Raw genomic sequence first — 10,758 nt, forward strand, 5'->3', positions numbered from 1 at the left:
CTCCATCCAGACTCCTACCAGTTCAGACGGTCTCTCCTCTCCTCTCCTCTCCTCTCCTCTCCTCTCCTCTCCTCTCCTCTCCTCTCCTCTCCTCTCCTCTCCTCTCCTCTCCTCTCCTCTCCTATCCTCTCTCTCCCTGTATGCTTCTCTTGACCCCCCCCCCCACACACACACACACACACACACTTTCTCTCTGTCCCTAGTCCCATTCATTTTATTTTTGTACAGCTGGTGCTTTTTGAAGGATGAAAAGGCCAAAAATCAATGGAAATGCTTCATTTTGAAGTGACTGGCTGCACACCAGCTGAACGTTCTGATCCGGGGGTGTGGACAGATATCTGATAATGTCAGGAGAAGGTTAGATTGATTTAGTAAATCCAGATTATCAGACCAACTCCCACACAGATTAAGCCTTCTCCTGGTCTTAATTGAATTTAATCAAGGCTATTGATATTTTGATGCTGAAAGTCTAAATCATAGATTTGGTAGTTTACATGTGAATAATCTCAGGTTATTATATACTTGTCAAAGTATTATTTAAACCATGTTCATGTTACCAAAATGTTCATTGTTCCCAAACATTACGCAATGGTAAATCCTCACCCCACTACTCCTGTAGTCTTTATTGGGTCTAAACGGCATCAGGAACCATTGGTCCAGAAAGCTTTCTGTGTAAACGGCATCAGGAACCATTGGTCCAGAGAGCTTTCTGTGTAAATGGCATCAGGAACCACTGGTCAAGAGAGCGCTCTGTGTAAATTGCAGGCAGGTTGAACAAACACACTGTCCTTGCTAGGAGGGAGGATATTGTCTCAAAAGAACTAAAAATGACAGAGATAGTGGGGCAAATTCTGAGAGGGTTCGCTGTCGGAGTCTGAGCGTTGTACTGTAGTGTGGCCTAGTTGAGGGGGAGGGGTAACTCTCCTAGCTCACACACGCACATGCACACAGACTACTGGGTTGGTTTCTCCCTTGCAGTCGTATGACTCATGGTCTAGAGATGTGGAGACTGTCCGTGGGATTCCCAGTCAACAGCAGTCAGCATCACACACACCACAACAACAATAAACACATGAGGATCTAACGTTGGCAGGATAAGGGATAGGTTGGGTTCAGGACAGGATCCATAGGCTGTTAAAAATGAATGTCAAGATTCATTTAAACTGCAACGCAATAAGGCAATATAATTTTTTTATATTGCAGATTCTTTCCCAAAAATGTTGTACTGTAATTTCAGTCAAATAAAATAAAATAAAATGGTATTTGTCACGTGCCAAATACAACAAGTGTAGACTTCACCATGAAATGCTTACTTATGTCGATGTGCAGGGGTACGAGGTAGTTGAGGTAACATGTACATGTAGGTAGGGATAAAAGTGACGAGGCAATCAGGATAGATAATAAACAGAGTAGCAGCAGCTTATGTGGAGAGTGTGAACAGAGTAGCAGCAGCTTATGTGGAGAGTGTGAACGTGTGAATGTGTGTGTGTGTATGTGTGTGTGTGTGTGTGTGTGTGTGTGTGGTGTCAATATGCATTAGTGTGTGTTTTGTGTGTGTGAGCATATGTACACAGCAAATTTGCAAGTGTTAAAATCTCGGTTTTAATGTAAAAAGTGTTGTGAGTGTTATATGTATCTGAGTGTTGATTCTAGTGGGGTTAACACCAGTGTTATATCTGAGTGTTGATTCTAGTGGGGTTAAGACCAGTGGGATTGAAATTGACACCACATGTGGTGAATAAATGAAGTGTTATTTGAATCACAGTGTGGTGTTGTTGCTACTCGACTCATTTCCATTAACTCTCTCAGAGTGAAAAATACGTGGGAGGGGCCTCTCATTATAATTCCTCCCAGAATGCTTTGTTGCTGGTTGATTTGTAGAATAGTTTGTTTTGATATCTACAGTATGTCTCTGCATGCACATTGATTGATTAATTGATCTTATACTATACAAAGATACATAATTTACATTTTTCTAAACTAATCCAATCTCTAAGGGGTTTGGCTTCTTGCACCCATTACTGAGATGGTTGTTCCAGTTTAGATGGTTTAGTCTTGTTTGTCAAGTCCTTCACCATAGAAGTCATTCTGAATGTAGATTGTGGATGATAAAATATTCCAATTGTTGGATATCCTCCCTCTGGCTGGATTCTGATGGGAATTACTAATCACTTCAAACTTGCAGGTCTGATGTGGCCCATGAGCCAAGATTTTTAGACCACAATGCTGAGAATAACTAGACCATAACTAAAGGCTGAGAATAACTAGACCATACCTAAAGGCTGAGGATAACTAGACCATAACTAAAGATTGAGGATAACTAGATCATAACTAAAGGCTGATGATAACTAGACCATAACTAAAGGCTGAGGAAACCTAGACCATAACTAAAGGCTGAGGATAACTAGACCATAACTAAAGGCTGAGGATAACTAGGCCATAACTGTGATGAGGTGTGAATGAAGGAGTCAGGCACAGGAGGTAAAACACCGAAGTCCAGAGTTTATTCCGTTTACATAAATAAAACATACCAAGTGTCAAAATGAAACTATCACAAGGGAAATATTCCACCTTGGCAATAACAAATGGTAGAGTAGCTCAACCGAGCTACTCGCTCTCACAATGAAACAATCACTCACAAAGACAAGGGGAAGAGAGGGAACACTTATACACATACTAATTAGGGGAATGAGCACCAGGTGTGTGTGATTGACAAGACATGACAAGTGGATTGATGAGAATGGGATCGGCAGTAGCTAGTAAGCCGGTGACGACGAACACCGAAACCTGCCCGAGCAAGGAGGGGAGGCAGCCTCGGCGGAAGTCGTGACAGTACCCCCCCTTGACGCAAGGCTCCAGCAGTGCGCCGACCCCGGCCTCGGGGACGGCCAGGAGGACGCGGAGCAGGGCGAGTCGGATGGCGACGGTGGAAATCCCTTAACAGGGAGGGATCGAGGATGTCCCTCCTTGGGACCCAGCACCGTTCCTCCGGACCATACCCCTCCCACACTGAAGGCCCCCCACCTGACGCCTCGAATCCAGTATGGAACGGACCGAGTACGCCGGGGCCCCCTCGATGTCCAGAGGAGGTGGAGGAACCTCCCGCACCTCAGACTCCTGAAGCGGACCAGCTACCACCGGTCTGAGGAGAGACACATGAAACGAGGGGTTAATACGGTAATCAGGGGGAAGTAACAACCTGTATGTAACCTCGTTTATCCTCCTCAGGACTTTAAACGGCCCCACAAACTGCGGGATCAGCTTCCGGCAGGGCAGGCGGAGGGGTAGATTCCGGGTCGAGAGCCAGACCCGATCCCCCGGTACGAAAACCGGGGCCTCCCTGCGGTGGCGATCAGCGTTCGCCTTCTGACGACGCACGGCGCGCTGGAGGCAAACGTGGGCAGCGTCCCAAGTCTCCTCCGCACGCCGAAACCAGTCATCCACCGCAGGAGCCTCGGTCTGGCTCTGGTGCCACGGTGCCAGGAACGGTTGGTAACCCAAAACACATTGGAAGGGTGTTAGGTTAGTGGAGGAGTGGCGGAGAGAGTTCTGAGCATATTCTGCCTATGGCAGGAACACCGACCACTCCCCCGGCCGGAACTGACAGTATGTCCGCAGGAACCTACCCACATCTTGATTCACCCTTTCCACCTGCCCATTACTCTCGGGGTGAAATCCAGAGGTCATGCTGACCGAGACCCCCAGACGTTCCATGAACGCCTTCCAGATTCTAGACATGAACTGGGGACCTCGGTCGGACACTATATCCTCTGGTTCCCCGTAGTGCCGGAAGACGTGAGTAAACAGAGCCTCCGCAGTTTGTAGGACCGTGGGGAGACCGGGCAGAGGAAGGTGGTGGCAGGACTTCGAAAAGCGAACCACAACGACCAGGATAGTGGTGTTACCTTGCGAGAGGGGAAGATCAGTAAGAAAATCAATACTAAGGCAAGACCATGGTCGTTGTGGAACTGGTAAAGGTTGTAGCTTACCTGCTGGGTGGTGCCTAGGTGCCTTACTCTGGGCGCACACTGAGCAGGAGGAAACATACACCCTCACGTCCTTAGCCAAGGTAGGCCACCAGTACTTCTCGGTCAGGCAGCGCATTGTATGCCGATACCTGGATGACCAGAGGAGGGTGACGTGTGTGCCCAGTAGATCAGACGATCACGGATAAGCGCAGGCACGTACTGCAGCCCAGCTGGACACTGCGGTGGAGATAGATCTGTGCGCAATGCCTGCGCTATATCCGCGTCCATCGCCCATACTACCGGCGCCACAATGCATGAGGCCGGGAGTATGGGGGTGTTATCTCTGGGCCTCTCCTCTGTGTCATACAGCCGAGACAGTGCATCTGCCTTCACGTTCTTCGTACCCGGAATGTATGAGAGTGTGAAATCAAACCGGGTGAAGAAGAGGCCTCACCTGGCCTGGCAAGGATTCTGCCTCCTCGCTGCCTGAATGTACTCCAGGTTACGGTGGTCTGTCCAGACGAGGAAAGGGTGTTCCGCCCCTTCGAGCCAATGCCTCCACACCGTCAAAGCTCGGACAACAGCCAGCAGCTCCCAATCACCAACGCCGTAGTTCTGCCCCGCCGAGCTGAGCTTCTTCGAAAAGAAGGCACAGGGGCGGAGCTTGGGTGGCGTGCCCGAGCGTTGGGATAAGACAGCGCCTATCCCTAACTCGGACGCATCCACCTCCACTATGAACAGTAGTGATGGATCGGGGTGAGCCAGTACTGGGGCGGAGGTGAACAGACCCCGAAATCTACTGAAGGCCAAATCAGACTCAGCAGACCAGCGGAGCCGGGACGGCCCACCCTTCAACAAGGAGGTAATGGGAGCTGCGACCTTGCCAAAGCCCCGAATAAACCTCAGATAGTAGTTGGCAAAGCCAAGGAAGCGCTGCACCTCCTTCACCGTGGTTGGAGTCGGCCAATTACGCATGGCTGAAATGCGATCTCCCTCCATCTCCACACCTGTGGTAGTAATGCGGTATCCGAGGAAGGAGATTGACTGCTGGAAAAATTCACACTTCTCTGCCTTGGCATAAAGATCATTTTCCAGCAGTTGGACCAGTACCTTGCGAACCAGGGACACATGCTCGGCGCGCGTAGAGGAATACACCAGGATGTCATCGATGTAGACCACCACACCGCGACCAAGCTTGTCCCGAAACACCTCGTTCACAAAGGACTGGAAAACGGATGGAGCATTCATCAAACCGTAGGGCATCACCAGGTATTCATAATGCCCGATGTTGTGCTGAATGCTGTTTTCCACTCATCCCCCTCCCGAATACGCACCAGGTTGTAGGCACTCCTGAGGTCTAATTTGGTGAAAAAACTGGCCCCATGCATTGACTCAATCACTGAAGGAATGAGGGGAAGAGGATAACTAAATCGTACCGTCACCATATTCAGTGGTCGATAATCAATGCACGGGCGTAAACCGCCATCTTTCTTCTTCACAAAGAAGAAACTTGAGGAAGCAGGTGAAGCAGGTAGTACAGCGCCTGGAGAGGAGAGGACCCGATCTATCGAGACCAGCTGGTCAACCGGATCCAGCCACCTACACCCCAGCCCCTGGAGGGATCCAGATATCCCGGCCACCTCTGTAGCTCAGCTGGTAGAGCATGGCGCTTGTAACGCCAAGGTAGTGGGTTCGATCCCCGGGACCACCCATACGTAAAAATGTATGCACGCATGACTGTAAGTCGCTTTGGATAAAAGCGTCTGCTAAATGGCATATTACTATTACTAAGCACAGGGACTCTGTGACGTATGTTTCCATAGCCTCCGTCTCAGCCTGCGACAGGGGATGACTCCTGTGAGGTACAGCGTCTACCCAAAGGTTTATCGCGCAATCCCCCTCCCGATGAGGTGGTAATTTAGTCGTTTGTGTCTTCGAAAACGTGAGCGCCAGATCATGGTTTTCGGGGGGTATGCGCACGGTGGGGTTACCGTATGGATTTCCACGTGGTCGCACCAACGGAAACACCTACCCGGACACTCACGCGACCACCCCGTAAGAACCCTCTGCGGCCATGAAAAATTGGGGTTGTGAAGGGCTAACCACGGAATACCTAAGACTACAGGGTAAGCAGGAGACTCAATAATCAAAAAAGTGATCTGCTCAACATGCGTCTCCTGTGTAATCATGGTGATTGGTACAGTAACCTCCTTAACCAACCCGGACCCTAATGGTCGACTATCAAGTGCTCTGATGGGGAGTGGAATGGATAGGGGAACCAATGAAATGCCTTGACGGCGTGCAAATGCCCTGTCCATAAAGTTCCCAGCTGCGCCTGAATCGACTAGCGCCTTACACTGGGAAACTACCAGGTGATCGGGAAAGGAGATAGATAAGGTACAGTGCGTCGCAAAGGGCTCTGAACAAGTTTGGGTGTTTGTTACCTGGGGTGATGCGTGAGTACCCTGCCTACCGTCTCCAGACCCAAAGGAACGTTGACTGCGACGTGAAGTGGATTGTCCCTTCGTGCCACCAGAGTGGCACTGTTGCTGTCCTCCTGCGCTCTCTCGACTGGCGGCTTCCCCCAGCTCCATCTGCTCTGGGTCAGAGTCGTCCGGAGTGGGAACGGGCAGACCCCTACCAGGACGTCCTCTGGCAGCTAGCAGATTGTCCAGCCGGATGGCCATGTCCACCAGTTGGGAGAACGATAGCAGGCTAGCTCCCGTCGGACGTCCTCCCTTAGGTGGCACCGGAAATGGTCGATCAGGGCCCGCTCGTTCCACCCGGACCGCGCTGCCAGCGTCCGGAACTCCAGCGCGTAGTCCTGTGCGGTCCTCGTCCCCTGCCTCAGATGGACCAGTCATTCGCCTGCCTCTCGACCCTCAGGCGGGTGATCGAAAACGGCCCGAAAGAGGCGAGCAAACTCTCCGTAGTCCTCCAATGCGGCACCTCCCTCGTTCCACACCGCGTTGGCCCACTCCAGGGCTCTCCCACAAAGGCAGGAAACAAGGACGGATACCTTCTCCCGCTCCAGTGGCGCCGGCCTGATGCTGGAGAAATACAACTCTAGTTGGAGCAGAAATCCCTTACATCGCGCTGCCGTCCCATCAAACACCGGTGGCCGGGATATCTGGATCCCTCCAGGGGCTGGGGTGTAGGTGGCTGGATCCGGTTGACCAGCTGGTCTCGATAGATCGGGTCCTCTCCTCTCCAGGCGCTGTACTACCTGAAGAACCAGATCCATTGCTTCCCCCAAGCTGGCCAGCATCGAGGAATGCTCCTGGACCCTTGCCACAACTCCAGGCATGCAGTCTTCTCCTGCTGACTCCATTCAGCAGGTGAGTGATTCTGTGATGAGGTGTGAATGAAGGAGTCAGGCGCAGTAGGTAAAACACCGAAGACCAGAGTTGATTCAGTTTACATAAATAAAACGCACCAAGCGTCAAAACAAAACTATCACAATGGAAATATTCCACCTTGGCAATAACAAATGGTAGAGTAGCTCAACCGAGCTACTCGCTCTCACAATGAAACAATCACTCACAAAGACAAGGGGAACAGAGGGAACACTTATACACATACTAATTAGGGAATGAGCACCAGGTGTGTGTGATTGACAAGACAAGACATGACAAGTGGAGTGATGAGAATGGGATTGGCAATAGCTAGTAAGCCGGTGACAACGAACGCCGATACCTGCCCGAACAAGGAGGGGAGGCAGCCTCGGCGGAAGTCGTGACAATAACTAGATCATAACTAAAGGCTGAGGATAACTAGACCATAACTAAAAATTGAGGATAACTAGACCATAACTAAAGGCCTTATTAATTGTCTAATATGTGGTCAGAAAATATTTACTTTTAATTGAAACACATTAATTTAGCCAGCCAATTGGTGAATACTTCAGGTATAGAAGCTTTTGAATGCAACAACCATACCTCTGTCACTAACAAACACAGTCATGGGTGGGTATCTATCACGTTCACTTCAACGGCATGTTGGGAAATATGCAAATTCATCTTTACAACCTACAATGTTAAAACAACCCCTCCCCCCCATCCTGTATGAATGTGTGTCACTGTGTTTGAGTGTGTTTACTGTTGAAGCCAGAATACATATGCAAGACAGCAAGCATAAATTGATGTCTGTATGAAAAATTGTCAGGTGCAAAAGCCTACCAAAAACAAAATTCTACACAAAAATATATGCGGATTATAGAAGTATATTTGTTCCATTGGAAGTCAAACCATAAAAGCTTTTCTGTACTGTTCTAAGGGACCTTTCCCCCTTCTTTTTTTCACAAGATAATTTTAGTAGCAGCTAATTCATATTATTACTGAAATTGCCTCAAATTGGTTGCCATGGTTATCTTTTTAGCTTTGTGCCTCAGTCAGTGGCTGATGATTCAAACAGAGACCTAGAAAGAGACGTGGTGGTGGGGTTGGAGGGAGAGAGCGAGCGAGCGAGCGATAGAGAGGAGAGGGGGAGAAAGATACGCTGCAAGGCAGTGACCTGGTAATAGTACATCTGTCCACAGGCCATATTCATTGATAGTTGCCATGGTCACAATAATTGGGAGGCAGGCAGGGAGTGAGTGGGGCTAGGGTACAAGGAGAGGAGAAAAGAAAAGAGGAGAGGAGAAATGAGGGGAAGGGAGAGGAGAGGAGAAATGAGGGGAAGGGAGAGGAGAGGAGAGGAGAGGAGAGGAGAGGAGAGGAGAGGAGAGGAGAGGAGAGGAGAGGAGAGGAGAGGAGAGGAGAGGAGAGGAGAAATGAGGGGAAGGGAGAGGAGAAGAGAGGAGAAATTAGGGGAAGGGAGAGGAGAAGAGAGGAGAAATTAGGGGAAGGGAGAGGAGAGGAGAGGAGAGGAGAGGAGAGGAGAGGAGAGGAGAGGAGAGGAGAGGAGAGGAGAGGAGAGGAGAGGAGAGGAGAGGAGAGGAGAGGAGAGGAGAGGAGAGGAGAGGAGAGGAGAGGAGGCTGTGCGAGAACTGGCTACAGTCTGGATGGAGGCAGTACAGGCCGGCTGTTTGGGGCAACAGTGCAGTCTACCAGTGGAGAGTGGGACTGCACTTCCTCTCTCTGTTGTTTGAGGCAACAACAAGCTGCTCACTGGTGAGTGACACTGGTGAGAATAATTCACTTCCAATGCAATGGAGGGAAGTGTGGCGTGACTTCCATTTCTCTCTTCAAGGTTAGGATTTCTCCCTAGTCAGCACTTCAACTTGTCGGGTGTGTGGTTTTTATTTCTTTAATCCTCAAAGGCAGTTTTATTGTGCCAATTTCACGGAAACCACAATTTAAGATAGAAAATCATGATAGGAACCCACACAAGAATAAGACTCTCTCTCTCTCTCTCAATTCAATTCAATTCAATTCAATTTAAGGGCTTTATTGGCATGGGAAACGTGTGTTAACATTGCCAAAGCAAGTGAAGTAGATAGTAAACAAAAGTAATAATAATAATAATAATATGCCATTTAGCAGACGCTTTTATCCAAAGCGACTTACAGTCATGCGTGAATACAATTTTGTGTATGGGTGGTCCCGGGGATCGAACCCACTACCTTGGCGTTACAAGTGCCGTGCTCTACCAGCTGAGCTACAGAGGACCACAGTGACCAAAGTGAAATAAACAATAAATATTAACAGTAAACATTACACTCAGAAGTTTCAAAAGAATAAAGACATTTCAAATGTCATATTATGTATATATACAGTGTTGTAACAATGTGCAAATAGTTAAAGTACAAATGGGAAAATAAATAAACATAAATATGGGTTGTATTTACAATGGTGTTTGTTCTTCACTGGTTGCCCTTTTCTTGTGGCAACAGGTCACAAATCTTGCAGCTGTGATGGCACACTGTGGTTTTTCACCCAGTAGATAAGGGAGTTTATCAAAATTGGGTTTGTTTTCGAATTCTTTGTGGATCGCTGTAATCTGAGGGAAATATGTGTCTCTAATATGGTCATACATTTGGCAGGAGGTTAGGAAGTGCAGCTCAGTTTCCACCTCATTTTGTAGGCACTGTGCACATAGCCTGTCTTCTCTTGAGAGCCAGGTCTGCCTACGGCGGCCTTTCTCAATAGCAAGGCTATGCTCACTGAGTCTGTACATAGTCAAAGCTTTCCTTAAGTTTGGGTCAGTCACAGTGGTCAGGTATTCTGCCACTGTGTACTCTCTGTTTAGGGTCAAATAGCATTCTAGTTTGCTCTGTTTATTTGTTTGTTCTTTCCAATGTGTCAAGTAATTCTCTTTTTGTTTTCTCATGATTTGGTTGGGTCTAATTGTGTTGTTGTTGTTGTTGTTGTTGTTGTTGTTGTTGTCCTGGGGCTGTGTGGGGTCTGTTTGTGTTTGTGAACAGAGCCCCAGGACAAGCTTACTTAGGGGACTCTTCTCCAAGTTCATCTCTCTGTAGGTGATGGCTTTGTTATGGAAGGTTTGGGAATCGCTTCCTTTTAAGTGGTTATAGAATTTAACGGCTCTTTTCTGGATTTTGATAATTAGCGGGTATTGGCCTAATTCTGCTCTGCATGCATTATTTGGTGTTTTACGTTGTACACGGAGGATGTTTTTGCAGAATTCTGCATGCAGTCTCAATTTGGTGTTTGTCCCATTTTGTGAATTCTTGGTTGGTGAGCGGACCCCAGACCTCAGAACCATAAAGGGCAATGGGTTCTGTAACTGATTCAAGTATTTTTAGCCAGATCCTAATTGGTATGTCAAATTTTATGTTCCTTTTGATGGCATAGAAGGCCCTTCTTGCCTTGTCTCTCAGATCGTTCACAGC

This window comes from Coregonus clupeaformis, chromosome 10, assembly GCF_020615455.1.
Source record: "Coregonus clupeaformis isolate EN_2021a chromosome 10, ASM2061545v1, whole genome shotgun sequence".
Taxonomy (NCBI): Eukaryota; Metazoa; Chordata; class Actinopteri; order Salmoniformes; family Salmonidae; genus Coregonus; species Coregonus clupeaformis.